Source organism: Triturus cristatus, chromosome 10 (assembly GCF_964204655.1).
Source record: "Triturus cristatus chromosome 10, aTriCri1.1, whole genome shotgun sequence".
Taxonomy (NCBI): Eukaryota; Metazoa; Chordata; class Amphibia; order Caudata; family Salamandridae; genus Triturus; species Triturus cristatus.
Window position 1 is genome coordinate 768,459,811 of NC_140593.1, and position 15,563 is coordinate 768,475,373.

The following is a 15,563-nucleotide window of genomic DNA, read 5'->3' on the forward strand; positions in this document are numbered from 1 at the left end:
CCTCACCACCTGTCAAGTGTCTCTCCACTCACTCGCGCTCCTCCAGCCTCTGAACCAGGTCGTTGCACTCCGCTCTACTAGTCAGCGAATTCACCCGCACCGCAGGGTAGGCCTTCCCACTCACCGATGTTCCTTGCGCCGCCTCAGCAGCCAGGCGTGTCTCTGTGCCCCGGATCTCAGCTACAACAGCACCATGCAGCCAAGGAGGGGGAGGGGGCCCCGTTCCCAGGCCCCTGGTTTCTCATCCGCCCCAGCAGTGTTGGATGGTACTCAGGGGAGGGGGCATCTCACCGCAGCAACTCTTGTCCCCCACAGCTTCGCAGCCCTCGATCCAGGCACCCGAGGTCGTTCCTCCTTTCCTCAGCTCCTCTGCGGCACCATCTTGGGGCTCTCTATCAGTGCCAGGGCAAGTCCGGACATCGGTCTTGGGAGCTCACCCAGAGAATTATGCACCCCACTTTCCAACTTCGGGCATCAGCCAAGCATGTCCACGGGTAATGAAAGTGGTCTCCGGGTCTGCGGGGCACCGGAATCAGTGTCGGATTAGGCTTTCAGCCAGAGCTCGGCAAAAGCACAACTCACTCAGCCATGCTACTGGCCACGCCCCCGGTGACATGCATTTTTCATTAAAATTGTATGCAGCTGTATTTTAATTTAAAATTATCATTCAAAGCATATGGTGCAGTGTTTATGGGGTATTTTTTTTCTTTGCATTCTTATAGCATAGCCTTGCAAAAATAAAAAATAAAAACATCTCACCAGCTTTTCAGGACCACCCTTTTGGCTTTGACAAAGCAAGTTTGTCATATTATCGTAAATAATGCAGCATGCTGACAAGGTTTAAAAGTGTATATTTTTCACTTATTCCATTGGAAAGAGAGTTGCACTACAGAATGCATTCGTTTTTCTAAACAGAAAGTGTAATGGCTCAGTGGGAGCTGCCAAAAGTAAACAGCATCAGCAGGCCACTGTTGACCGTCTGTTCAGTGCGGTATTGGTAAAATAAATATATAAATACGTGCTGATGTTTAAAATCTGTGCTACAAGCAACTTTCGTCACTGCTCTGGCCTCTGTTTAGTTTGTGAAGTAAGTGCTGTTGGTGCTGCCCACAGCAATCCTCTGACAAAACTCACAGTGCACTTTTGTGACAGCAGGCAGTTGGAAAAGGGAACACATTAAAATCTCTGCTCCATTTCCCCTCATTATCATAAATCCACTGCCGCCCCCATGGTGCCCTTCCCTGCTTTTCCCATTTTCACTGTTTCTCCTTCTTTCTCTTCTTCCTACCGCCCCCCCCCCCCCCTTCTTCCTTTCACACTCTTATTCTGGGTCAAAGTCTGATAATGGTCCAAGTCTCCAGAAATGAGAGCCAATTGACCACAACTGCAACTACCAGCTCAAATTAAGCAGGAGGATTGAAGGAAGTGTTAGATGTGACCAGGTCTTATCTCTGATTGGTCACAATGACTTTCAATATTCTTATAATGAACGACATAGGGTCCTTTAGCCCATACACCACACCAATTGAGATCTTAACAAATAGATTCTGATTCATGGATTACTGTTAAAACATTATTGTAACTTGATTTTTCACTATTTCTGCTACTTAGGTAACAACAAATGCTAGAAACATCTCTCAGACTGAGCTTCATCTTTTGGATGAGCAAAGTAGAGAGCATGTCATATTTTTATTCCTTTTTCACAATTTACGGTATGCAAATTCAGTTGGTTGCTTGGTGCAAAACTTTAGTTTGGGGCAAATACGACTTACATCATTTCATAACACAAAAGTAGCGAAAGATATGTTAATTAATGTTCCCTGATCTTTTTAGAACAGCCCAAAGCTCTTGAAATATAAACACTGGTGTGCCCTATGTAAAATATCGATATTATTTTTATTTCTTTTTCTATCGGTTATCAAAACAGCGATTTAACTAAATTCTGGATTACTGTTTAAAGTAACTTTGAATTGAAATAGGACTGTTGTTCTGCGACACCTTGGTAACAACAGCAGAGACACATTTACTTTATTGGCCGCTGTGTCCCAGGCGACTGCAGCAAGGCAGAAGTTGCCTGAAAACACCGAATTCCTTTGAACTAGGATATTAAGTGGATTTCATTCCCCAGAGCCTTCAAAAGCACCCAGGAACAATTGATACTTTCCTAGAAAGCAGCAGTAATCCCTAAAAAACTTAAACAAGTTTAATAAATTGAACTATTATGTGGATATATTAAAGTGTGGAGGTGCCTGGCGTATTAGGCTGTTGTCAGGTGATGAAACAGATCTGAATCAGAAATGGGATGGAGAAGGATGAAAGCACTGCAGAAAGAATGAAAAGCAAGGGCAGGCTGCACAAGATGGCGCCAAGAGGTGAGAAGCACAGAAGAGTTGGTCACATTTACTGTATATATTTAAAAGGGTTCTTCTATTGTATGCACATACACCTGCATTTTGATTTCACTCATTATATTCTGACATTCTCATAAGGCCTTAAAACTAAGGCATGTTTCATTTTCTGGTCACACTTTCAGGACTTTCCCCCTTCACATGTAAACAATGTCACTCACACACTTATGATTATATGGCGTGTGACCAGCTGGTACTTCCCCTATTAAAATACACCCCCTATTAGGACTGCATCACCGTCTCATGCTTTCTCGTGGTCACCATTGTCCACATCACCATGGTTACAAGGAGGCTGAATGTATGGCAGTAAACATGATGTTTACAGGCGTTGTCTCGGGCTCTGCTCTTTGTGTTTATTGGCCATCCTACGAAGTTGGTTTGGTATCCAAGAGTGCCCAGCGGCCCCTCAAAGTCTGACCACACAAACAATGGCGCGGATGTCCCATGAACAAGCAATAACATGTCACGTGTGCGAGGGCCCTGCTGAGTTTATATTGTCATGAAAGAAGCTTTGGCTTTAGAGCCAAATACCAGCTTGAGGGCAATGGAGGCATTCAGACCCTCCCATCTCTCTCCATAGGTTTAAAGCTTGGTGCTATATCTGCAGTAATAATTCAGACGAGGTAGTTACTTAGCTCTGATGTGGTACTTATAGCCTTCCACATAGGTAATATATGCATTATCGATCTTTAGATTTGGGCACAATTATAAATGAACTAAATGTGACAAATGTGTGGCCATCCCCTAAAATAGTCAAAACCACAGTACAATAGTGTTGCTAGGGAGTGACTGGGCCTCTAAAAAATAAAAAAATAAAAAAATTATCCTATGCCACAGAGTAAAGTGTTTTGTTTGTTGCGTGTATACACGAGGTATTTATGTAATACAAACGATAGCAGAGAGCTTAACAGAGTTAGAAGCAAAGATGCAGTCAACGAGTGATTGTGATAGTAATGTTTTATTTTTTGAAGCAGATTTTATTGAGGTTTTCAGATAGAAGCAGAATATACAATTACAACTCACGTGTATCGTGAGCCACAATAAGCATCCATAACCTGGGCAGCTTGCCCGGTCTCATTAACATAACATTGCCCCCCCCCCCCATATTGATTGTATTGCGTGAAAACCTTTGCTGCTTTACCAACATCAGTTGTATGATAGAAGTATGTTTAATTTATTTCCACACGCATTTTAAAACATCGGGGTCCAGGGTTACAAAGAGTTGATGCAACGCAGGACAGCAAGCGTAGTGTCAATGCTACGTTGCGTGAACTGGAGAGAGCAGAACTGCTCCATATCTACAAGAAGTGCGCAGTTCTGCTCTTTTCCCTTGCCGGTGCACTTTCAGCAGTCATGCCCCAACACAGCGGTACAAAAGGGGGTGGTGATGGACGGAGCATCAGAACCAATCAAACACTCACACCCAGTCAACAGATCTGGGTTTGATCCATCACCGTTCTTTAGCCCACTCTGCCACCCCAGTTCAGACATGGCCATATGCAAATCAGTCTGACCCTGTGCCTCATGGGAACAGTCCAGCCCGAACTGCCAAGCCATGCCTTCCCTGGACCGGAAACAAGCTTCCTAGGACCGGTTTCTGGCATTTCAGCCGTCTTCAGCTAGGCTTGCTTGAATCCAGTGGCAAAGTGAGCAAGGAACTCACGTCTGAGCATACCCTGCCAACTTATGGCGAACAAAGCACCCCCTTTTGTACCGCTATGCCCCAACACAGGCACTCTTTCGCCTTAGTGCAAAGGTGTCTGCATTGTGGTCAGCATTGTTTTTGTGGAGGACTGCATAAAAGCTATGATTTAATGCAATTTCCTCATTAAATGTGTGCTGCAAAATGCAGCAGACACGCAAAGAGATAAAAAACAAGGAGAAATACAAATATTTATTTTTGTTACCACAGCCTCAGAGAGGCATAAGATTTTGGTATAAATCCATGCCTGCAATTCTCTGCAGATATGGCTTTGCATCAAAATCCATGGGTGGATGCACAAGAACGCTAAGGCACCACCCAAGGAACGCCCCCTTGACGCATTGCACTGCCTTGTTTTACGTTTAGTTACAAACCAACAATGATCACTATTTGTGTTGGTTTGTAAATACCAACTTGGATTTTAAAACTTTGCATTAAAAAAAGTAACGCAAACGTGGCGCAAAGTACTGATATCTGGCTGAGGAAATTACACATTTCTACACACCTGAGCCAAGGACAGAGTTTGCTGGCCAGGTACAGGGAAACAGGAATGTGGTATCTCTTTTGTGAAATGTGTAGTCTTTATAAAGTAATTAGCAGCTCGGAAATCAAGAAGTCAAAGGTTATGCAGATCTGGGCCAAGAATGGAGAATGAGACTACAGGTGGGAGGTCTCCTCTGTTGATTGGGAAGCAAGGCCCCAACACTGCAGAAAGCTGGTGTTGGATGGTGAAGGGAAAGACTGTGACCTTCATTACAAGTTGGCCAGTTTTACTGGTTGGTAAATCCACCCTGGGAAAAATCTGATAGCGGTACCTTGCGATTTTACCACTGAGTTAAATTCAGTGCCAAGGGCCAGATTTTCAAAGATTTTGCATTGGTTTGCGTCACTATTTATTTCTCATTGTTATTTGCTCTTTGCATGTGCAGCACACAATAAAGGAGGAAAAGTCACCAAGAATAGTTTTTGTGTAGGAAGGAAGGTATCCCTTCCTGCACAAAAACGATCCTCACTTTAATGCAGACACATTTGCACTACGGCGCAAGGGTGCCTGCGTTAGTGCTAGCCAACCAAAAGTGAGCAGCGCATGGATAGAGCAGAAATAAGCTGTTTTGCTCTCTTCCGTTCATGCAATGCAGCAAAGCAAATTCACTTGCTCCGCTGTATTGTGTCACCTCTTCAAAAATATGCTCTAAATTTGCAAACAAATAAGTGCGGGCCCAAAGTTTTTCTCATGAGTCCGCTGTTGGTGCTGCAGAGGGACAGGTTACTAGGTAGTTTTCTAAAGCTGCCTAGTCGTAATTCCACCTCATGTACCTTTCTTCAACCAACTTACACTTCCCATTTCTTTATCTCACTCTTGTGGGTTCTTTTTGATCTCTACTTTATCCCTTTCTTACTGTTTTCCTATCTTTCTGTTCCTCTATGTTTCCTCCTTTTCTGTCTATCTCTTGCTCTGGGTGAAATCTGATGAAGAAAAATGCGCACTGGTCCTCAAAAATGACGATTAGAGCCCCCCAAATGCATTCACAAACTCAAACTAAGCAGTGGTTAAATTACAACCCTATTCCAAGTTCCAGAGGTCAGAATGAGGGATAGCCTATGTTATTGATGTTTGTGAACCAAATTACTGCCATATTGAGCTAGCTGCAAATAAAGATGAATAGCAAACGACGATAACAAGTTTACCAGTGTAGACTGTCAGAAAATATTGCTAATAATTACTACTCATTGTTACAGTATTAGCAGCAATTGTCTAATGCAGCAGAATGCGGAGTGTGGCACTTATTGTGCACCCCACGGGTGTTTACATGCACAGTTAGTTTTTGCCAGGTAAAACCTCGCAAAAACCCTGCAAACTGCTCAAACTCTGTGTTTGCACATCCTAGGTAGAGAAAAGGACCCATGCCTTTCGCCCATACCAAGAACCGATGGATTATCATCGGCAGCAAACTCGACATGACCGCCAAAGCCAACGCCATCACCATCCTACGTTTCCATAACCTGAAGATGTTGAGCAAGATTGTCAAATGGCTCCCAATCAGCACTCAGAAAACCGTCACACACACCCTGGTCACAAGCAAACTGGACTACGGGAACAGACACTATGCCGGGATCAACTCAAAACTCACCAGACGGCTGCAGACCATTCAGAAATCGACAGCCAGAATAATTTCCAACCTCCTCAGCTGCATTCAGCATCACAACACACCTAAAGGAACTCCACTGGCTCCCCATACACAAACGGGCACAACTCAGTCTCGTCACCCATACTTTAAAGGCACTTCATAACACTGGTCCAGCATACCTCAACAATCACATCTGCTTTAACACACATTCCAGACATCTCAGCTAGTCTGGACTCCTGCTTGCACACATCCCACACATACAGAGGATCAGATCTGGAGGTCGAGCCTTCTCCTATATCGCTCCTAAAGCGTGGAACGACCTGCCACTACACATAAGTACCTGCTCTTCACATCTTGGTTTCCGCAATATGGTGAAGGCCTGGCTTTTCGAGTAGTCCCACTAAGGTCTAGATCTAACTAGGGCCACATCTGCTCAGAGCCTTGATTCCCCCCTTCCCAGGTGATTGTGTGCTCTACAAATCTGCATAACATACCATAACATAATGTAACCTCATCTAAAATTCAGAATGATGTACAAAGAACACACACAACAAACACTACAAAGGTATTGGCATTTATATGGTGTGAATGTTGTAGATCAAATTACAAAGAGAGGCATAGATGCCAATGGTGAAGCAGGTGCAGTGACACCGGTACCCAAGAGCCTGAGGCAACACTGAAAACTGCATATTGAGGTATTTTACTCCCAAGAAGCTACAGTTAGGGGGGCAATTTTCCTTGTGTCCAGTAGGGCCCATGGAGCGCTTGCTACGCCACAGATGAAATCACTCGTGTGGAGGCTCCTCCTAGTTCCAAATATCTCAGCAGCACATTCAGCTATTTCACCAAACCTTTTTTTAAAGTCGAAGACACGTCAGCCTAGCGGTTTCTGCATCGCACCATTTCCTCTGCTGGCACCGGCCTTTCCATTTTGGCGTTAAGCATAGAAGTGTTTGGACGCTGACTGCTTTGCACAGACATGAGTAACCGCCTTGCTCTGCCCCGGGCGGAGCGTTTAATCTTCCCCAGCCAAGTCTAAAGTTAGAGTGAGTGTTTACAGAGGGCGTAACCTGACCCTGCGCAGAGGAGTGTAAATCACAACAGTAAAGCTTCCAAATAAAAAGCGTGTGGCGCGCTTCCTGCATGCGAGAAAACAGGATTCGGAAACGAAGGGTTTGTTAATCGGCCCGTGACGACTTCGTGGGTTTCGAGTCTCCGAAAATGTCTGATCGACTTAGATATATTTAAATTGAGAAATTTCCCAATCAAGGGTTGTCTTTAAAAATAATCGGTTTCCGTGTCTGTCAACTGGCGCTTCCTGAACCGTACCTGCCTCTCTGTAGCTCCACAAACGTGCAGGCCGGGCCTCTCCGTTTCACAGCGAGTTGTAGGTTTCAAATATCACACCGCGCCTCCAGCTGTCTCCGCGGCCCAGGCTTTTGTCTGTTTATACAATCAAACATTAAATACACATTCCGCAGCGGGACCAATCGCAGCTTGAACTGCGATCGTTGGTCATTCGATTCAAACCAGTCTTTTTTCTAGCTGTTCCATGTGTTCAAATAAAGAGGACAAGCGGGCGCTTCATTGCCTTGGCGGGAAAGTAGGACTGCGCGCGTGGCTTTCAACATCTGCAGAGCCACCGGTTGGTTCTCTGTGGGTCAAAAACCAGACGAGGAGACCCAGCCAGCCACGTGTCTGATGTATAGAAAAGGTCCAATTGGCGCTAATAATAACCCGCTTGTTGGTAAAGGCCGTTAATTGAGCCTGAGGTAAAGAAGTCTGCCGTTTCTGTTGTCATTTTCGATAAGATTGTCTGAACCTTTGAAGTAACCACCCTCCCCCCTTTACGGGCATCAAACACTCAAGGCAACTCTATTTACTGTTGACTGGCTTATCTGCGAACCAGATCCAGGCAGCATTCCAAATGGGATCTGTTTGTTCAGCATATGGAGACAGCCGAAGGATCTTTTGAATGGTAATTATGATAAACTAGAGAGCTGGCAGAGTTAAAAGTGGCTGTGAATGTCCAGAATTTGGCTTTGGCTGTCCTCTTGGCATTGGGTCTCTACTTTCACTCTCACCAAGGAAGGACTGGATTACTATGGCACGCCATTTTGAGAGGCCAGTGATGGGGGGGAAGTGGAGGAGAGGAACACAATCCAGTAGCACTCTACCACGGAAGGCCTCAGAGGGGTAATGGTCTGCGTGGATGCTGTGCTGTGGCCTTGCTGTTTGCCTGGTGTGAAAAGGAGGCCGGTGGAACAGCCTTTGCATCTGCCATTTCCTGGCATCCACGTGCCCATTCCACATGGATGCCCTGGCATAACCTGTGATCCTCCCGCTTTGAACCCTCTGCTGCTGGCAGACATGAACCCAGGGGCATTTCACATTTTCTCAAGGCTGCATACGCCAGTCAAATTAGCCGTGATATCCAGTCTTGTCCTCCATTCAGCACAATCTGATATCCCGAATACCCCTCCAGCAACCTCAGGTTCTAAACACTGACCCACCCTGTGAGCCTGGTTCTTGAGGGAGATTCTTGATATTCCAAAAATCTCTTTTTCTCATTGCTTTGGTCTCAGCTGTGCCACTCCTTCTCACCCAACCTCTTATTGCTTGCCTTCACCAACACTCCATCTGGTTTTTTAGGTCTCGTGAGCCAAAGGCTCGAAGAGACATTTTATATGTGGGATTTTCAAAGTGCTACCCACAGTCTTTTGGCTGGCCTAAACCTTGAGTGCACGATCACATGCACGTGCACAGCTGCTCCCACTCCCCCCTCCCTTCTCTATAGCTTTCTTTCACTTTAGCCGCTTTGATCCTTGCATTCCCCCCTCCCTTCTCACCCAGCCCTTTGATGCTCTGCTCGATTACTTTCACTTTCGCCGCTTTGATGTTTGATCCTGTTTTCCTGCCTTTCGGGCACTCACAAATCAACTTGTTTTGTCTATCCCAGGAAACATTTGGCAGATCGGTTTGGAATGGAACTCAGTAACCCACTGATTCACAAATGCCTCGTTGTTTAACCGCTACTGCTTATTTTACTTTGAGTGCGAGGCGCGTGCGGCCAATGCTTGTTTAATTATCATGTTGGTATGCGCTGTACTTAACATGCCTCCTGACGAGATCCCTGGCACTTTTTTAACAAATTAATCAATGGGTGTTCACAAGCCCCATCACCACCCACTGCACGCGTGTACATGTAGCACAGAATTCCCTGGAACTATAATTACACGCTGAAATCAAAATCCTTGCTTTGTATCGATTTTATGAGTGGACAATCCCGTCCCACCCGGTGCAAACTCCGGGCGCAGACAGTATTTCGTGTGGGACAGGCCGTTCAGTGTTACTTGTATCATGGAGTGTGCCAGATGTTTACTACCAGATTTAAGTTTTATGGACATCACGAATATGGGCCTTTTCATAGATCAAGTTTTTCCCAAATGTTCAACTCGAACACAGCAATCCGCCACAAACAAACAATATTTCCTCGAAAGTGTGCTACTTTCTCGCGAGTTCCCTTTAAAAATGCTTTCCGTCCCATTATCAAAGCCGGTACGTGTTAATGATCTTTTCATATTGGAACAAATTGAAAGGCGCAGCATTTAAAATGTTAACATAATAACCCAGGGCACCGGTGACGTATCACGCACTGCTGGCAGACAGTTGTTCTCAGACACTACCTGCACTCACTGTCCCCTCACAATCACGCAGCAAACACCTTCACCGAGCAGCCCCCCATCGCTGCACACAGCCCGCCAGCAGACTCTCATCGCACACACAGTCCCGGTACACAGGGACTTCCCCCATACAAACTCACTTCTTTCAAGATCTCACTATGACGGCTCACTACCAGACGCGCACCTTTGATCACTCCCCGAGAGATTTAATTACTGCCATACACATGGTGTTTTATGTACATTTCTATGTATTTTATAAAGTGATAGAATGCTTTGAAATGAATCTTTTTATTGTTGATGATTTTAATATTAAAAATGACTAGCATGTATTTGTATATGTGAACAATTAAATAACTTTGAAATAATATGGTTTATGTTTTGGTTCTACCTCACTGAGCTGAACACTATAGAGTGAGATTTAATTTTTTCAATTGCCTAGGAATTTACCTTCTATTATATAATTACCCTGTATTAGGAATTGTCCTATCAATTTATACAGGGTGTCCTTGTTTTCTACATTCACTCCCCGAGTTACACCTTCAACCAGTCACACGCTGCCCAGCCTCCCTCCGTGGGGCATCCAATCTCACATCCGAGGAGAGCCCTTTTACACACTTATCACGCTATCAGCTCCATCCTTTTGCTATTGTTAGCCGCTGCCATGGCACTCCTCACTCTGGTAGTGCCCCCAGCCTCGCCCTCTTCGGTGTCCTCGATGAAGTCTGCGGCGATCCCCTCTCGTGCACAGCTCCCAGGCACACATCAGTGCCCTTCTCACACCAGAAGTGTCCCCTCCCCCCCCTTGCAGGGCATCCCTTGCCCCCTGCAGCCCCCGTCCCCGAACCCCTTAGTACCCTTCTCACCCCCGAAGTACCGCTTGTCTACTACACTGCCCTTTCGCCCCCTCTTCAGCACATCTGTTACCCCCACCAGGCCCTCTCTCACTCGAGCAGTGCCGCTTTCACACCACCTGGACTTCTTCCTCACCTCTAGCAGAGCCCCTCTCACACTTAGTAGCGCCCCTCTCATCCCCAGCAGCACCCCTCACAGTGTACACTCACCCCCCCTGTAGTGTCCCCCCACACCCCCGCAGCGCCCATCACACCCTCGCTGCGCCCATCACACCCTCGCAGCGCCGCTCTCACACCAGCTACAGTTCTCTCACCCCTCACAGCACCCTCTCACCCTTACCAGCACCCCTCTCAAGCTTTGGCAACACTTTTTCAGTCTGACACGTATTGGAATGCATATAAACGACCTAGATTTGCTTTTGACTCAGAACAACATTGCTTTTAAAGTCTGGCCTCAAGGACAAAGCACCTTTGGTGCTATTTTTTTGTCACCATGTCACTACATAGCACACTAGTTTTCTTTGCGCTGGCGTTGTCTGATGTGAACCAAGTTGTTCTCAAATATAAAGCGCTAGATTACTGTTTGCCACAAAAGCACCGTGTAAAAATACCACATGTAAAGTATACATATTGTTATGTGTGCTCAACGCGGTTAATTATTACAGTGGAATTAGCTTTAATGGGAGCAGCCGCAGATGCTCTCTGGGATGATTTCGGTATCTTATGCATGCTGCAGGTCCACCTCTTGGGCTATTGGCCTTTGCTGAATGGACAAACCTGATGGGACAATATCTGTCAATATGGTTATCTTGGCGCATGGCCAGTGACGAATAATGCAAACCTGATGGGGCAGTATGATGCTTACGTTTTCAAAATGATGTACATCGAAGCCATCGCTGTTGCATATTTATCTTATGCAACTAACAACCATTGACAAAGCCAATAGTCCTGGCTTGTAGTAGATGTAATGTTACTTGTTGTATATGGATGGAATGACGAAGCAGCAAAATGCCAGTGGGGTGACACACTATGCCGAGCATGGATTTTCACTTTGGGTTTTTCAGCAACGCCCTTCATTACATCGACGACGCCCCTCTGGGACCCCCCACAAGTTTTTTTATTCCACTTAAAGCCCTTCCTCCGGTATAGTGACTTCCTGCTGAACAGGGAGAACAATTTCACTCAGGCCATCATACTTGCCAACTTGAACAACCTCATCGGCAAAAGGCAATAGGTTTCGCCTTTATGAAATCTATTGGGTCTGACAATTTTTTTTACATATTGCATAGCAGTTGAGCTTCTGTGAAACATGGCTTAATGTAAGAAAAAAAGGTCTATGATGCGCGCACCATTGACTGCGTCACAGTGTTTTTTTAAATTTACCATAAGCTATGTTGCTCAGCAGCTGTAGTGCTGTGTAATATGTAAAACAATTGACAGAGCCAATAGATTTTATAAAGGCTTAACCTGCTGGCTTTGGCAGTGCTTGTTGGCGATGGTTGGAAGGGGGCAAGAGTGTCTTGAGCAGCCTGGTTAGAACGCGGCTGCAACTCATTTAAAATAAGCTTTTGCTTTGCAAAAGGTCTCCCATTACTGAACGTTTGAGTTATTGGTGTTGCATTATTATTTGCAACGCCAATAGCTCAAACCTTCATTAATGCGAGACCTATTGCATTGCAAATGCTTGTGCTGTTTTGTCTGTGGCCCAGCACACAGATGAGCGGGTTTCTTTTTGGCTCCCCGCCCTCCATTTCTTCCTGCTCCTGATTCCTGCTGGTTCCCTGCCCTCCTGCCTCCCTGCCAGCCCCTTCCACCTCCCAGGACTACTTATGGAGGCCACTGCGTGAACTCTATGAAGTAGCCCTTGACCATGGTCTTGTGCTCCCCTCCCCCCTGCCTGTTGGAAAAGTGCAGTGAACTGAGGACAACTCCTCAGCCCCAGCCCTCGAGGCCCTCCTAGATCCGGTCCCAGCCGCCGCTGATTGTGTCATTGTTGTGGACTTTATATTTTGTTTTCTACCCAGTCCCTTATTGTATTGTATTATTGTTTTTTGTGCCAGTTTAATTTAGTTTGTAATTTTCTTCATCTGGTTGTTGCTGTTTTGTCTGTGGTCCAGCATACAGATGAGCAGGTTTCGTTTTGGCTCCCCGCCCCACACGCTCCAGCTGTTTCTGTCCGCTCCCAATTCTTGGTGGTTTCCTGTCCTACCACCTCCCTGCCAGCCTCTCCCACCTCCCAGGTCTACTTTTGGAGGCCGATGCATGGCCTCGCCTTGTCTCAGACGCTGAAGGCACGCTAAAGGCAAGCCCATCTGCACCTGTTTGTGCCTGGACTACGCCCAACACCAGAAACCTTGGCTCTCCTGCCACCCATTGCTACACCACCTCCGAGCTCTTAGCCCTGGCACCCAGAGGCCGCAACAACAATTGCTGCATTACCTCTCTGAGACAAACAGAAGGACCCTTCTCCTGTCACCGTTGCCACAACATCGAAACTCTCGCTGCACCTACACAACCAACCACCAAGCACTAAACAGCTCCAGTGCATGCTGCTCAATGCCTGATCCCTCTGCAAGTTCGACACCGAAATTTGAGCCACCATCAACACCTCCAGCCCCAACTTGATGTTCATCACCGAGACATGGCTCACACCATTCTCAGCATCCAACATTGCGACCACAATACTCCACTGCTACAAGATGATACACCGAGACTGCACAAACAAATATGGAGGAGGCATCGGCCACATCCACAAGGAGAACCCTCCAATGCACCACCACTGAAGACGGCATCTCATCAATCATGGAGCTTCCAAATCCGAATCAACACGAACACTACCATCAGAGGAATCCTTGCCTATAGACCTCCAGGCCTCCGTCCTGGCTTCTGCAGCGCCATCTCTAAACTCGTCACCCCCCTGGCAATTGACTCCAAGCACAACATCTTCCTCGTTGACCTCAATTTCCACCTCGACATCCCAAATGACACCAACTAAGCCAACTTCCTTGAGAGCATGAGCAACATCGGACTCATGCAACTGGTCAACAGCCCACACACAGTGCAGGACACACCCTGGACCCAATCGTCACAGCCAACGACAGAATCAAATTCAGCCATGCTACCAAACTAATCTGGACAGACCACAGCATCATCCATTTTACCATTGCAGGCTCACAACAACCCACGTCTATGTACCCACCCTTTACAGTGCAGATAGAACAAAATTACTGAGACCCAATGGACATGCGCTCTCAACACCACCAGACCCCTCGCCACCCGCAACCTTGAGCTAGCCGTCCAGAACTTCTCTGGCTGGCTCCCCTACTGCACCCACACAATCGCACCCTTGAAGACGGCCAGCATGAGCAGATTCTGCAAACACACCAACGTACTCACTCCTGACCTCCAGGCCTTCAAGCGCGAGTGCAAGTGAGTGGAGAGATGATGGCACTCGGGAATGATCCCCTCCGACCTTACCACCTTCAAGCCTGCCCTCAGCAATTACTACCACTGCCTCAAGGAAGCCAAAAAGGATGCCCTAACCACCCGTATCGAGGCTCACTCCAATCACGCAAAAGAGTTCTTCAGCATCGTCAGTAAATTCTCCTGCCCATCTGCCACCGATACCATGATTCGACCTTCCCAAGCCCTCTGCAACTTCCTGGTGGACTACTTCCACAGCAATATAGCATAAATCTATAGCAACTTCGACCCACAGCCAACCAACCTCAACCACCTCCTGACACACACCAACATCTCCCACAGCCACCTCACCAATTGAACACCGCTCACCACGACAATTACCACTGCGATCATGACCTCCATCCACTCCGGAGTACCGACAGACCCCTGGCCCCATGCCTTCAACCTGGACAGAAGGAAATCAGCATCGTACTCACCAACATCTTCAACACATCCATCACCACGGCAACCTTCCCTGACACATGGAAACACGCAGAGGTGAGACCCCTCCTGAATAAACCCACAGCTGACCCCAGAGAGCTTAATTATGGCAGCTAAACTGGCTCTGATGAAACCACGGCGCTCATCAGGCTCGTTGGCCCTTGCAGAGCTTCATTGGCTACCGTTAACGCAAAGGGTCCAATTTAAGTCCCTATGCTTGGTTTTTAAGGCCTTGCATGGCTTAGGACCCATACCCCTTCAAGAGACCTTTATGTGGTATACACCTACAAGGTGTCTTCGTTCTGCCACTGCTTATTTGGTGAAAGTTCCAAAGATTCGAAAAGCCAAGTCAGGGGGTAGGGCCTTTAGCTTTGCTGCAGCTAAGCTCTGGAACGGTCTCCCTTTGGAACTCAGACAATCTCATGATCTTCTGCAGTTCAGAAGAAAGCTCAAAACATGGCTGTTTCCTAGAGCTTATTAGCTTTCTTTCTTGTTCCATCTGTTCCATTTCCGTTCCCTCCGAGCCATCCGATAACGAATCATGAACTGTAGCGCCGAGATACCCGTTGGGTGACTGTTGCGCTTTATAAATACAGCATACAATGCAATACAATACAATACAATAACTACCACTGCCATCTCGCTGCTCCCCTTCCCGGCCAATGTCCTAGAGACAGCCATGAATCATCAGCTCACAGACCACCTGGAAGCAAAAAATACTGAACACCACTCAGTCCGGCTTCCGCTCCAAGCACAGTACCGAGACTGCCTTCATAGCAGAAATTGACAACATCATCCTGGCGAGACTGCAGCCCTGATCCTCTTTGACCTTTCAGTGGCCTTCAAAACAGCATCCCGCCACAACCTCATCACCAGACTCCACCACA

At 46.7% G+C, this 15,563-nt stretch overlaps 1 protein-coding gene across 1 annotated transcript in view; it reads right to left on the reverse strand.

Annotated features, from left to right (window-relative positions):
* Nucleotides 1–7,752, reverse strand: part of LOC146789981 (uncharacterized) — a 131,566-nt gene extending 123,814 nt beyond the window's left edge. The window contains exon 1 of the mRNA XM_085631238.1: nt 7,569–7,752. The gene's annotated coding sequence lies outside the window, so the exon portion shown is untranslated. The remainder of the gene's footprint in view (nt 1–7,568) is intronic.
* Between the last annotated feature and the right edge of the window lie 7,811 nt (nt 7,753–15,563).